The sequence below is a fragment of the Labrus bergylta genome, chromosome 14 (genome assembly GCF_963930695.1).
Source record: "Labrus bergylta chromosome 14, fLabBer1.1, whole genome shotgun sequence".
Classification (NCBI taxonomy): domain Eukaryota; kingdom Metazoa; phylum Chordata; class Actinopteri; order Labriformes; family Labridae; genus Labrus; species Labrus bergylta.
In genome coordinates, this window is record NC_089208.1 from 29,759,138 (window position 1) to 29,774,873 (window position 15,736).

Sequence of the window (15,736 nt, forward strand, 5' to 3'; positions counted from 1 at the left end):
GTGTCGTTTCAAAGTAAAAATACTGTTAGAGGGAGTGATTCAGACAAAATTAGATGAAACAGCTGTACTGGTAACAAACAACGATATTAACAGCTTTAGTGATCAAATTGAGCGTATCTTGCGAAGCTGAGCTCGAAAGTGACATGAAACATGTTTTTCAGACAAAAAGTGACACTTACTGTTCAGACTGCATTTTCTAACTCAAAGTGTCGTTTCAAAGTAAAAATACTGTTAGAAGGAGTTTTTCAGGCAAAATTAGATGAAACAGCTGTAGTGGTAAAAAATGAGCGCAGTTACATGAAATGACATCAAAATCAACATTCCCTGAGCCAGACAACGCTATTAACAGCTTTAGTGATCAAATTGAGCGTATCTTGCGAAGCTGAGCTCGAAAGTGACATGAAACATGTTTTTCAGACATAAAGTGACACTTACTGTTCAGACTACATTTTCTAACTCAAAGTGTCGTTTCAAAGTAAAAATACTGTTAGAGGGAGTGATTCAGACAAAATTAGATGAAACAGCTGTAGTGGTAACAAATGAGCGCAGTTACATGAAATGACATCAAAATCAACATTCCCTGAGCCAGACAACGCTATTAACAGCTTTAGTGATCAAATTGAGCGTATCTTGCGAAGCTGAGCTCGAAAGTGACATGAAACATGTTTTTGAGACATAAAGTGACACTTACAGTGAATACCTGTTCTGACTACATTTTCTAACTCAAAGCGTCGTTTCAAAGTAAAAATACTGTTAGAAGGAGTGTTTCAGACAAAATTAGTTGAAACAGCTGTACTGCTAACAATCAACGATATTAACAGCTTTAGTGATCAAATTGAGCGTATCTTGCGAAGCTGAGCTCGAAAGTGACATGAAACATGTTTTTGAGACATAAAGTGACACTTACTGTTCAAAACATGTTTCATGTCACTTTCGAGCACAACTTCGCAAGATACGCTCAATTTGATCACTAAAGCTTTTAATAGCGTTGTCTGGCTCAGGGAATGTTGATTTTGATGTTATTTCATGTAACTGCGCTCATTTGTTACCAGTACAACTGTTTCATCTAATTTTGTCTGAATCACTCCTTCTAACAGTATTTTTACTTTGAAACGGCACTTTGAGTTAAAAATGTAGTCTGAACAGTAAGTTTCACTTTATGTCTCAAAAACTTGTTTCATGTCACTTTCGAGCTCAGCTTCGCAAGATACGCTCAATTTGATCACTAAAGCTGTTAATATCGTTGTTTGTTACCAGTGCTGCTGTTTCATCTAATTTTGTCTGAATCACTCCTTCTAACAGTATTTTTACTTTGAAACGACACTTTGAGTTAGAAAATGTAGTCAGAACAGGTATTCACTGTAAGTGTCACTTTATGTCTCAAAAACATGTTTCATGTCACTTTCGAGCTCAGCTTCGCAAGATACGCTCAATTTGATCACTAAAGCTGTTAATATCGTTGTTTGTTACCAGTGCTGCTGTTTCATCTAATTTTGTCTGAATCACTCCTTCTAACAGTATTTTTACTTTGAAACGACACTTTGAGTTAGAAAATGTAGTCAGAACAGGTATTCACTGTAAGTGTCACTTTATGTCTCAAAAACATGTTTCATGTCACTTTCGAGCTCAGCTTCGCAAGATACGCTCAATTTGATCACTAAAGCTGTTAATAGCGTTGTCTGTCTCAGGGAATGTTGATTTTGATGTCATTTCATGTAACTGCGCTCATTTGTTACCAGTGCTGCTGTTTCATTTTATTTTTGATGAATCACTCCTTCTAGCAGTATTTTTACTTTGAAACGACACTTTGAGTTAAAAAATGTAGTCAGAACAGGTATTCACTGTAAGTGTCACTTTATGTCTCAAAAACATGTTTCATGTCACTTTCGAGCTCAGCTTCGCAAGATACGCTCAATTTGATCACTAAAGCTGTTAATAGCGTTGTCTGTCTCAGGGAATGTTGATTTTGATGTCATTTCATGTAACTGCGCTCATTTGTTACCAGTGCTGCTGTTTCATTTTATTTTTGATGAATCACTCCTTCTAACAGTATTTTTACTTTGAAACGACACTTTGAGTTAAAAAATGTAGTCAGGACAGGTATTCACTGTAAGTGTCACTTTATGTCTCAAAAACATGTTTCATGTCACTTTCGAGCTCAGCTTCGCAAGAAACGCTCAATTTGATCACTAAAGCTGTTAATAGCGTTGTCTGGCTCAGGGAATGTTGATTTTGATGTCATTTCATGTAACTGCGCTCATTTGTTACCAGTGCTGCTGTTTCATCTAATTTTGTCTGAATCACTCCTTCTAACAGTATTTTTACTTTGAAACGACACTTTGAGTTAGAAAATGTAGTCAGGACAGGTATTCACTGTAAGTGTCACTTTATGTCTCAAAAACATGTTTCATGTCACTTTCGAGCTCAGCTTCGCAAGATACGCTCAATTTGATCACTAAAGCTGTTAATAGCGTTGTCTGGCTCAGGGAATGTTGATTTTGATGTCATTTCATGTAACTGCGCTCATTTGTTACCAGTACAGCTGTTTCATCTAATATTGTCTGAATCACTCCTTCTAACAGTATTTTTACTTTGAAACGGCACTTTGAGTTAGAAAATGTAGTCTGAACAGTAAGTGTCACTTTATGTCTCAAAAACATGTTTCATGTCACTTTCGAGCTCAGCTTCGCAAGATACGCTCAATTTGATCACTAAAGCTGTTAATATCGTTGTTTGTTACCAGTACAGCTGTTTCATCTAATTTTGTCTGAATCACTCCTTCTAACAGTATTTTTACTTTGAAACGACACTTTGAGTTCGAAAATGTAGAATATCAGTTTGAATAAAGTTGAAAATTTACATATAAAGATTTCAGCTTTAAAAAAGTTGAAAACTTTCATGAAGTATTTCAGCTTTGAAAAAGTTGAAAACTTTCATGAAGTATTTCGACTTCAAAAAAGTTGAAAATTTTCATGAAAAGATTTCATTTTCAAAAAAGTTCAAAATTTACATGAAAAGATTTCTGTTTCAAAAAAGTTGAAAATTTCAAGCTTTTTAAAAAGTTGAAAATTTTCATGAAGTATTTTTGCTTCAAAAAGTTGAAAACTTTCATGAAAAGATTTCGGCTTCAAAAAAGTTGAAAATTTTCATGAAAAGATTTCTGCTTCAAAATTTTCATGAAAAGATTCATGAAAAGATTTCGGATTTAAAAAAATTGAAAATTTTCATGAAAAGATTTCTGCTTGAAAATTTTCATGAAAGTATTTCTGCATTAAAAAAGTCAAAGATTTTCATGAAAAGATTTCGGATTTAAAAAAGTTGAAAATTTTCATAAAAAGATTTCTGCTTCAAAAAAGTTGAAAATTTTCATGAAAAGATTTAGGCTTCAAAAAAGTCGAAGATTTTCATGAAAAGATTTCTGCATGAAAATTTTCATGAAAAGATTTCTGCTTCAAAAAAGTCGAAGATTTTCATGAAAAGATTTCTGCATGAAAATTTTCATGAAAAGATTTCTGCTTCAACAAAGTTAAAAATTTTCATGAAAAGATTTAGCCTTCAAAAAAGTTGAAGATTTTCATGAAAAGATTTCTGCATGAAAATTTTCATGAAAAGATTTCTGCTTCAACAAAGTTAAAAATTTTCATGAAAAGATTTAGCCTTCAAAAAAGTTGAAAATTTTCATGAAAAGATTTCGGCTTCAAAAAAGTTGAACATTTTCATAAAGTATTTCTGCTTCAAAAAAGTTGAAGATTTTCATGAAAAGATTTCGGCTTCAACAAAGTTGAAAATTTTCATGACAGGATTTTGGCTTTAAAAAAGGTAAAAAATTTCATGAAGTATTTCAGCTTCAAAAAATTTGAAAATTTTGATGAAAAGATTTCTGCTTCAAAAAAGTTCAAAATTTTCATGAAAAGATTTCGGCTTCAAAAAAGTTGAACATTTCCATGAAGTATTTCTGCTTCAAAAAAGTTGAAGATTTTCATGAAAAGATTTTTGCTTCAAAAAAGTTGAAAATTTTCATGAAGTATTTCGGTTTCAAAAAACTTAAAAATTTACATGAAAAGATTTCGGCTTCAAAAAAGTTGAAAATTTTGATGAAAAGGTTTCATTTTCAAAAAAGTTGATAATTTTTATGAAAAGATTTCTGCTTCAAAAAAGTTGAAAATTTTCATGACAAGATTTTGGCTTCAAAAAAGTTGAAAATTTCCATGAAAAGATTTCAGCTTCAACAAAATTGAAATTTTTCATTACAGGATTTTGGCTTTAAAAAAGTTGAAGATTTTCATGAAAAGATTTCTGCTTCAAAAAAGTTGAAAATTTTCATAAAAAGATTTCTGCTTCAAAAAAGTCGAAGATTTTCATGAAAAGATTTCGGCTTCAAAAAAGTCAAAAATTTTCATGAAGTATTTTGGTTTCAAAAAAGTTGAAAATTTACATGAAAAGATTTCGGCTTCAAAAAAGTTGAAAATTTTCATGAAAAGATTTCTGCTTTAAAATTTTCATGAAAAGATTTCTGCTTCAACAAAGTTGAAAATTTTCATGAAAAGATTTCTGCTTCAACAAAATTGAAATTTTTCATTACAGGATTTTGGCTTTAAAAAAGTTGAAAATTTTCATGAAAAGATTTCTGCTTCAACAAAATTGAAATTTTTCATTACAGGATTTTGGCTTTAAAAAAGTTGAAAATTTTCATGAAAAGATTTCTGCTTCAAAAAAGTTGAAAATGTTCATAAAAAGATTTCTGCTTCAAAAAAGTCGAAGATTTTCATGAAAAGATTTCAGCTTCAAAAAAGTCAAAAATTTTCATGAAGTATTTTGGTTTCAAAAAAGTTGAAAATTTACATGAAAAGATTTCAGCTTCAAAAAAGTTGAAAATTTTCATGAAAAGATTTCTGCTTTAAAATTTCAATGAAAAGATTTCTGCTTCAAAAAAGTTGAAAATTTTCATAAAAAGATTTCTGCTTCAAAAAAGTCGAAGATTTTCATGAAAAGATTTCGGCTTCAAAAAAGTCAAAAATTTTCATGAAGTATTTTGGTTTCAAAAAAGTTGAAAATTTACATGAAAAGATTTCAGCTTCAAAAAAGTTGAAAATTTTCATGAAAAGATTTCTGCTTTAAAATTTTCATGAAAAGATTTCTGCTTCAACAAAGTTGAAAATTTTCATGAAAAGATTACTGCTTCAACAAAGTTAAAAATTTTCATGAAAAGATTTAGCCTTCAAAAAAGTTGAAAATTTTCATGAAAAGATTTCGGCTTCAAAAAAGTTGAACATTTTCATGAAGTATTTCAGCTTCAAAAAATTTGAAAATTTTGATGAAAAGATTTTTGCTTCAAAAAAGTTGAAGATCTTCATGAAACGATTTCTGCTTCAAAAAAGTTGAACATTTTCATGAAAAAATTTCAGCTTCAAAAAAGTTGAAAATTTTCATGAAGTATTTCGGTTTCAAAAAAGTTAAAAATTTACATGAAAAGATTTCAGCTTCAACAAAATTGAAATTTTTCATGAAAAGAGTTCGGCTTCAAAAAAGTTGAACATTTTCATAAAGTGATTCTGCTTCAAAAAAGTTGAAGATTTTCATGAAAAGATTTCGGCTTCAACAAAGTTGAAAATTTTCATGAAAAGATTTCTGCTTCAACAAAGTTGAAAATTTTCATGAAAAGATTTCTGCTTCAACAAAGTTAAAAATTTTCATGAAAAGATTTCGGCTTCAAAAAAGTTGAACATTTTCATGAAGTATTTCAGCTTCAAAAAATTTGAAAATTTTGATGAAAAGATTTTTGTTTCAAAAAAGTTGAAGATCTTCATGAAACGATTTCTGCTTCAAAAAAGTTGAACATTTTCATGAAAAAATTTCAGCTTCAAAAAAGTTGAAAATTTTCATGAAGTATTTCGGTTTCAAAAAAGTTAAAAATTTACATGAAAAGATTTCGGCTTCAAAAAAGTCAAAAATTTTGATGAAAAGGTTTCATTTTCAAAAAAGTTGATAATTTTGATGAAAAGATTTCTGCTTCAAAAAAGTTCAAAATTTTCATGAAAAGATTTCGGCTTTAAAAAAGTTGAAAACTTTCATGAAAAGATTTCGGCTTCAAAAAAGTCAAAGATTTTCATGAAGTATTTCGGCTTCAAAAAAGTTGAAAATTTTCATGAAAATCTTCGACTTTCTTCATGCTGGCTGAGTTTTTCTTTGTTCTATCTTTTGAAATCAATTTATTTTATGATTGAATATTCCAAGTATTCTTTAAATATCTTGTTTTTGATTACCACCAATCACTATTTCCATTTTTGCTTTCATGCTTTATGAACAAAAATAGCTTTTTTTATTACTACATCAAGTTTACACACATGGGTCAAAAATGACCCATACATCCAAGTGTGATTTAAAATTAAATGAATTAATACTATAATAATAATTTGTTTCAAGTAATTACTTTAGCAGTGAGTGGAGCCAAACACTTATGTATTTCATATTTGCAACATGTTTATTTGTCATTTTGTCACACATACACATACCTCTGATAACAGATAACACGGCTGTTGAACTGAACTGTATCTGTAATTTAACAACTGTAAACTGGTGAATGTGACCAAACAAAATGAAATACAACTGAACACATCACTAGAGCACAAATTGCCTTCTCAATTTTGACATGCCTCACAAATGATCACTAAGAGTTTGTGCTCCTTGCACACAGGCCTGGTGCACTGGGAACACTAGCTGCTGACTTTTCTGTCTTTGGTAACTGGGCAGATCGTGCACCTCTTCCTCTTCCTTTGGCCCTCCTGTCTGATGTCCTCTTGTGGCTGGGTGGTGGCTGTGTTTTGTTTTTTAAACCCACATCTTCCCATTGTTTCTTCTTCTGACTGCTGTCATCCACTGCTTTGTCATCATGCATAGTGCTCAGGAGGACAACAGCTTTTCCCTTCTTCTGCACATAGCTCACCATGGTCATGTTGCCATTGAATCCGAATTCTGAGCTATGAATCTCCCGTGATTTGGATGGCTTCATGATAGGTGGTATGTCCGATTTGTTCTGGCAAAGAGTCCCAACAATGGTCAGGTTCTTCTCGAGGAGCTTCTCAGCCAGCGGGACACTGGTGAAGAAGTTGCTAATTGTGATGTTGCGACCTATGAGAGGGGGAAAAGATTGTAAATTTACTCGACATGGAATTCTTTAAACTCTAACGCCATAATCTGTTGCATTGCATTGCATTTTATTCTGTTTTACTATTTTGCTTACAGAGAAATCAAATAAAAAAATAAAATACACATTATTAAAGATTGGGAAAAAGTATGTAGGTATTGTGCTAAAACTTAATACATTAGTTTCTCTATTGTACTTTACATTCACCTGTCTGTCTGATTCCACTGCACAATTGCTGGACGACATTCTCTCCAAGGTTCCTCTGAACCTGGCTGTCTCCCGGTATAGACAATTCCATCTATTGCATAAGGTACCCTTGCGTCGCACATCCAGAAGATTTTTATCCCATATTTTGCAGGCTTGCTGGGCATGTGTTGCCGTAACTTGCACCTGCCTCGGAATGGCACAAGCTGCTCATCTATGGTGACACAGTCACTGGGGATGAACTTTCTTCTGCAGTTGTCCAGGAAACAGTCCCACACGTACCTAAATGTCGCCATGTGGTGTGTTTCCAGTCGCAGAGCCCTGGTCCTCTTGTCGTCAAACCGTATGACGCGGCGGATATCTTCATATCTCCTAAGCCCCATGGTGGCCTTGTAAATTGGATTTTGCAGCGGATCCACAAACAGCTCCTGCAAGGCCACATCCCAGCTCTTCTCCCCCCCTGCAAGAATTGATGAAGGCCATCAATTCTTCTTTATCAATGCTTCTCCACTCTTTCCCTTTTGCTGTGGCTGTTCTTCGTCCCTCTAAGTTGGTACATATTAGAACCTCCTCAATGATGTTGTCACTCATGAACATATCCCAGGCATCTTTTGGTGAAACAGCTGGTGATCCAGGTGTAGGTCCTGGGCAGCTCCTCAGAATGTTATGGCTTCTTGTTCTGCCATGAATGGGGGGATTCTCATTCCAGTAAGATCCGTTTTTACTCAATCTATTGGACTGGGTCTGAGTTTCCTCTTCAGAGGACTCATCAGATGAGTCTTCTGTATCATCAGAGGAGTCTTCTTCATGGATTCCCAGACACACCCACAACTCCAGCTTGACCCTCTGGCAAATATTCTGGGTCATCATCATCAGAAATTTCAGACTCTGAATCAAGACAAATTGCCTCCTCATCTGGTTCTTCCTGCAGCATCGCTACAACCATCTCAGTAGTAAATCTGGGACCAGCCATACTCTGGATAAAGAAAATCAAAAGCACAATAAAATTTTCAGATGCACATCAATATACATACACATACATAGAGTTTTATTTTGGTGACTTGGCTAAGTAGCTTAGCTAAGTACTTTGCTAAGTAGCCTAGCAATCTACATAATAGTTAGCTAACTACAATAGAATTAGCTAACTAAAATAGAAGTGTCAACAGCTAGCTAGCTAATAGTAATTACTTGTAACTTTCTGACAAGTAATGTACTCACTCTCAAGGTAACCTAAACCTAATCAAATGTTATGTACAGTTATCTTTCACAATTGTCATCAAATATTTTCTAAAGTGATGTTAGAACAATTTAAAAACAATACTTACATGTATTAGATGTTCCAAGGGAGCTGTGCTGAGCTGTGAAATGTCTGAAACAACCACGTTTCACAGCAAATGCTATAGTAAATGCATGTGGGTCGTTTCTGGGGTCGTTTCTGACTTGATGTAGAAATACAAAAGCTGTGCTCGTTCATAAAGTAAGAAAGGAAAAATACAAATGATGATTTGTGCTTAACAAAAACAAGATATTTACTGCATACTTGGAAAAGAAAATGATAAAATGTATTTATTTCAAAGATATATCATAGAAACACTCAGCCATACATGAAATAACATAGAAAGTGGATTCATTTTTGACCCATGTTGTGCATTAGAAGGGTAATGATACAAAAATATTTTTTATTCAAAAAGTAAGAAAGGAAAAAATAAAATAAGGATGTATGATGATCAAAAACAAGTTAATTGAGGAATACCTTGAATACTGAATGAAGAGATGAATTTATTGCAAAGATGTAGAAAATAAAAACTCAACCGGGTCACTTTGACATTTTTAAAGCAGAAAACTTTCAACTTTTTTGAAGCCAAAATCTTTTCATGAAAATTTTCAACTTTTTTGAAGCAGAAATCTTTTCATGAAATACTTTGACTTTTTTGAAGCCGAAATACTTGATGAAAATTCTTACCTTTTTTAAAGCCATAATGCTGTCATGAAAATTTTCAACTTTTTTGAAGCTGAAATCTTTTCATGAAAATTTTCAACTTTTTTGAAGCCGAAATCTTTTCATGTAAATTTTCAACTTTTTTGAAGCCGAAATCTTTTCATAAAAATTTTCAACTTTTTTGAAGCAGAAATCTTTTCATGAAATACTTTGACTTTTTTGAAGCCGAAATACTTGATGAAAATTTTCAACTTTTTTGAAGCCGAAATCTTTTCATGAAAATTTTCAACTTTTTTGATGCCGAAATAGTTCATGAAAATTTTCAACTTTTTTGAAGCCGAAATCTTTTCATGAAAATTTTCAACTTTTTTGAAGCCGAAATCTTTTCATGAAAATTTTCAACTTTTTTTGATGCCGAAATCTTTTCATGAAAATTTTCAACTTTTTTGAAGCAGAAATCTTTTCATGAAAATCGTTGACTTTTTTGATGCCGAAATAGTTCATGAAAATTTTCAACTTTTTTGAAGCCGAAATACTTCATGAAAATTCTTACCTTTTTTAAAGCCATAATCCTGTCATGAAAATTTTCAATTTTTCTGAAGCTGAAATTATTTCATGAAAATTTTCAACTTTTTTGAAGCCGAAATCTTTTCATGAAAATCGTTGACTTTTTTGAAGCCCAAATCTTTTAATGTAAATTTTCAACTTTTTGAAGCCGAAATCTTTTCATGAAAATTTTCAACCTTTTTGAAATAGAAATCTTTTCATGAAAATTTTCAACATTTTTGAAGCCGAAATACTTCATTAAAGTTTTCAACTTTTTTGATGCTGAAATCTTTTCATGAACATTTTAAACTTTTTTGAAGCCGAAATCTTTTCATGAAAATGTTCAACTTTTTTGAAGCAGATATCTTTTCATGAAAATCTTCGACTTTTTTGCAGCCGAAATACTTCATGAAAATCTTCAACCTTTTTGAAGCCGAAATACTTCATGAAAATTTTTACCTTTTTCAAAGCTAAAATCCTGTCACGAAAATTTTCAACTTTTTTGAAGCAGAAATCTTTTCATGAAAATCTTCAACTTCTTTGAAGCCGAAATACTTGATGAAAATTTTCAACTTTTTTGAAGCCGAAATCTTTTCATGAAAATTTTCAACTTTTTTGAAGCCGAAATACTTCATGAAAGTTTTGGAATTTTTTGAAGCCGAAATCTTTTAATGAAAATTTTCAACTTTTTTGAAGCAGAAATCTTTTCATGAAAATCTTCGACTTTTTTGAAGCCGAAATACTTCATGAAAGTTTTGGAATTTTTTGAAGCCGAAATCTTTTAATGAAAATTTTCAACTTTTTTGAAGCAGAAATCTTTTCATGAAAATCTTCGACTTTTTTGAAGTCGAAATAGTTCATGAAAGTTTTCAACCTTTTTGAAGCCGAAATCTTTTAATGAAAATTTTCAACTTTTTTGAAGCAGAAATCTTTTCATGAAATACTTCGACTTTTTTGAAGCCGAAATAGTTGATGAAAATTCTTACCTTTTTTAAAGCCATAATGGTGTCATGAAAATTTTCAACTTTTTTGAAGCTGAAATCTTTTCATGAAAATTTTCAACTTTTTTCAAGCCGAAATCTTTTCATGAAAATTTTCAACTTTTTTGAAGCAGAAATCTTTTCATGAAAATTTTCAACTTTTTGGAGCCGAAATCTTGTCATGAAAATTTTTACCTTTTTTAAAGCCAAAATCCTGTCATGAAAATTTTCAACTTTTTTGAAGCAGAAATCTTTTCATGAAAATTTTCAACTTTTTGGAGCCGAAATCTTGTCATGAAAATTTTTACCTTTTTTAAAGCCAAAATCCTGTCATGAAAATTTTCAAATTTTTTGAAGCAGAAATCTTTTCAAGAAAATCTTTGACTTTTTTGAAGCTGAAATCTTTTCATGAAAATCTTAGAATTTTTTGACGTCGAAAAAATTCATGAACATTTTCCACTTTTTTGAAGCCGAAATCTTTTCATGAAAATTTTCAAACTTTTTGAAGTCGAAATCTTTTCATGAAAATTTTCAACTTTTTTGAAGCAGAAATCTTTTCATGAAAATCGTTGACTTTTTTGAAGCCCAAATCTTTTCATGTAAATTTTCAACCTTTTTGAAGCCGAAATACTTCATGAAAGTTTTTGAATTTTTTGAAGCCGAAATCTTTTAATGAAAATTTTCAACTTTTTTGAAGCAGAAATCTTTTCATGAAAATCTTCGACTTTTTTGAAGTCGAAATAGTTCATGAAAGTTTTCAACCTTTTTGAAGCCGAAATACTTTATGAAAATTTTTACTTTTTGTAAAGCCAAAATCCTGTCATGAAAATTTTCAACTTTTTTGAAGCCGAAATCTTTTCATGAAAATGTTCAACTTTTTTGAAGCCGAAATCTTTTCATGAAAATTTTCAACTTTTTTGAAGCATAAATCTTTTCATCAAAATTTTAGACTTTTTTGAAGTCGAAAAAATTCATGGACATGTTCAACTTTTTTGAAGTCTAAATCTTTTCATGAAAATTTTCAACTTTTTTGATGCCGAAATAGTTCATGAAAATTTTCAACTTTTTTGAAGCCGAAATCTTTTCATGAAAATTTTCAACTTTTTTGAAGCCGAAATCTTTTCATGAAAATTTTCAACTTTTTTTGATGCCGAAATCTTTTCATGAAAATTTTCAACTTTTTTGAAGCAGAAATCTTTTCATGAAAATCGTTGACTTTTTTGATGCCGAAATAGTTCATGAAAATTTTCAACTTTTTTGAAGCCGAAATACTTCATGAAAATTCTTACCTTTTTTAAAGCCATAATCCTGTCATGAAAATTTTCAATTTTTCTGAAGCTGAAATTATTTCATGAAAATTTTCAACTTTTTTGAAGCCGAAATCTTTTCATGAAAATCGTTGACTTTTTTGAAGCCCAAATCTTTTAATGTAAATTTTCAACTTTTTGAAGCCGAAATCTTTTCATGAAAATTTTCAACCTTTTTGAAATAGAAATCTTTTCATGAAAATTTTCAACATTTTTGAAGCCGAAATACTTCATTAAAGTTTTCAACTTTTTTGATGCTGAAATCTTTTCATGAACATTTTAAACTTTTTTGAAGCCGAAATCTTTTCATGAAAATGTTCAACTTTTTTGAAGCAGATATCTTTTCATGAAAATCTTCGACTTTTTTGCAGCCGAAATACTTCATGAAAATCTTCAACCTTTTTGAAGCCGAAATACTTCATGAAAATTTTTACCTTTTTCAAAGCTAAAATCCTGTCACGAAAATTTTCAACTTTTTTGAAGCAGAAATCTTTTCATGAAAATCTTCAACTTCTTTGAAGCCGAAATACTTGATGAAAATTTTCAACTTTTTTGAAGCCGAAATCTTTTCATGAAAATTTTCAACTTTTTTGAAGCCGAAATACTTCATGAAAGTTTTGGAATTTTTTGAAGCCGAAATCTTTTAATGAAAATTTTCAACTTTTTTGAAGCAGAAATCTTTTCATGAAAATCTTCGACTTTTTTGAAGCCGAAATACTTCATGAAAGTTTTGGAATTTTTTGAAGCCGAAATCTTTTAATGAAAATTTTCAACTTTTTTGAAGCAGAAATCTTTTCATGAAAATCTTCGACTTTTTTGAAGTCGAAATAGTTCATGAAAGTTTTCAACCTTTTTGAAGCCGAAATCTTTTAATGAAAATTTTCAACTTTTTTGAAGCAGAAATCTTTTCATGAAATACTTCGACTTTTTTGAAGCCGAAATAGTTGATGAAAATTCTTACCTTTTTTAAAGCCATAATGGTGTCATGAAAATTTTCAACTTTTTTGAAGCTGAAATCTTTTCATGAAAATTTTCAACTTTTTTCAAGCCGAAATCTTTTCATGAAAATTTTCAACTTTTTTGAAGCAGAAATCTTTTCATGAAAATTTTCAACTTTTTGGAGCCGAAATCTTGTCATGAAAATTTTTACCTTTTTTAAAGCCAAAATCCTGTCATGAAAATTTTCAACTTTTTTGAAGCAGAAATCTTTTCATGAAAATTTTCAACTTTTTGGAGCCGAAATCTTGTCATGAAAATTTTTACCTTTTTTAAAGCCAAAATCCTGTCATGAAAATTTTCAAATTTTTTGAAGCAGAAATCTTTTCAAGAAAATCTTTGACTTTTTTGAAGCTGAAATCTTTTCATGAAAATCTTAGAATTTTTTGACGTCGAAAAAATTCATGAACATTTTCCACTTTTTTGAAGCCGAAATCTTTTCATGAAAATTTTCAAACTTTTTGAAGTCGAAATCTTTTCATGAAAATTTTCAACTTTTTTGAAGCAGAAATCTTTTCATGAAAATCGTTGACTTTTTTGAAGCCCAAATCTTTTCATGTAAATTTTCAACCTTTTTGAAGCCGAAATACTTCATGAAAGTTTTTGAATTTTTTGAAGCCGAAATCTTTTAATGAAAATTTTCAACTTTTTTGAAGCAGAAATCTTTTCATGAAAATCTTCGACTTTTTTGAAGTCGAAATAGTTCATGAAAGTTTTCAACCTTTTTGAAGCCGAAATACTTTATGAAAATTTTTACTTTTTGTAAAGCCAAAATCCTGTCATGAAAATTTTCAACTTTTTTGAAGCCGAAATCTTTTCATGAAAATGTTCAACTTTTTTGAAGCCGAAATCTTTTCATGAAAATTTTCAACTTTTTTGAAGCATAAATCTTTTCATCAAAATTTTAGACTTTTTTGAAGTCGAAAAAATTCATGGACATGTTCAACTTTTTTGAAGTCTAAATCTTTTCATGAAAATTTTCAACTTTTTTGATGCCGAAATAGTTCATGAAAATTTTCAACTTTTTTGAAGCCGAAATCTTTTCATGAAAATTTTCAACTTTTTTGAAGCCGAAATCTTTTCATGAAAATTTTCAACTTTTTTTGATGCCGAAATCTTTTCATGAAAATTTTCAACTTTTTTGAAGCAGAAATCTTTTCATGAAAATCGTTGACTTTTTTGATGCCGAAATAGTTCATGAAAATTTTCAACTTTTTTGAAGCCGAAATACTTCATGAAAATTCTTACCTTTTTTAAAGCCATAATCCTGTCATGAAAATTTTCAATTTTTCTGAAGCTGAAATTATTTCATGAAAATTTTCAACTTTTTTGAAGCCGAAATCTTTTCATGAAAATCGTTGACTTTTTTGAAGCCCAAATCTTTTAATGTAAATTTTCAACCTTTTTGAAGCCGAAATCTTTTCATGAAAATTTTCAACCTTTTTGAAATAGAAATCTTTTCATGAAAATTTTCAACATTTTTGAAGCCGAAATACTTCATTAAAGTTTTCAACTTTTTTGATGCTGAAATCTTTTCATGAACATTTTAAACTTTTTTGAAGCCGAAATCTTTTCATGAAAATGTTCAACTTTTTTGAAGCAGATATCTTTTCATGAAAATCTTCGACTTTTTTGCAGCCGAAATACTTCATGAAAATCTTCAACCTTTTTGAAGCCGAAATACTTCATGAAAATTTTTACCTTTTTCAAAGCTAAAATCCTGTCACGAAAATTTTCAACTTTTTTGAAGCAGAAATCTTTTCATGAAAATCTTCAACTTCTTTGAAGCCGAAATACTTCATGAAAGTTTTGGAATTTTTTGAAGCCGAAATCTTTTAATGAAAATTTTCAACTTTTTTGAAGCAGAAATCTTTTCATGAAAATCTTCGACTTTTTTGAAGCCGAAATACTTCATGAAAGTTTTGGAATTTTTTGAAGCCGAAATCTTTTAATGAAAATTTTCAACTTTTTTGAAGCAGAAATCTTTTCATGAAAATCTTCGACTTTTTTGAAGTCGAAATAGTTCATGAAAGTTTTCAACCTTTTTGAAGCCAAAATCCTGTCATGAAAATTTTCAACTTTTTTGAAGCCGAAATCTTTTCATGAAAATGTTCAACTTTTTTGAAGCCGAAATCTTTTCATGAAAATTTTCAACTTTTTTGAAGCCGAAATCTTTTCATGAAAATTTTCAACTTTTTGGAGCCGAAATCTTGTCATGAAAGTTTTCATCTTTTTTGAAGTCTAAATCTTTTCATGAAAATCGTTGACTTTTTTGAAGCCCAAATCTTTTAATGTAAATTTTCAACCTTTTTGAAACCGAAATACTTCATGAAAATGTTCGACTTTTCTGAAGCAGAAATCTTTTCATGAAAATTTTCAACTTTTTTGAAGCCGAAATCTTTTCATGAAAATTTTCAACTTTTTGAAGCCGAAATCTTTTCATGAAAATTTTCAACTTTTTTGAAGCCGAAATAATTCATGAAAATTTTTGACTTTTTTGAAAGCCGAAATCTTTTAATGTAAATTTTCAAATTTTTTGATGCCGAAATAGTTCATGAAAATTTTCAACTTTTTTGAAGCAGAAATCTTTTCATGAAAATTGTCAACTATTTTGAAGCAG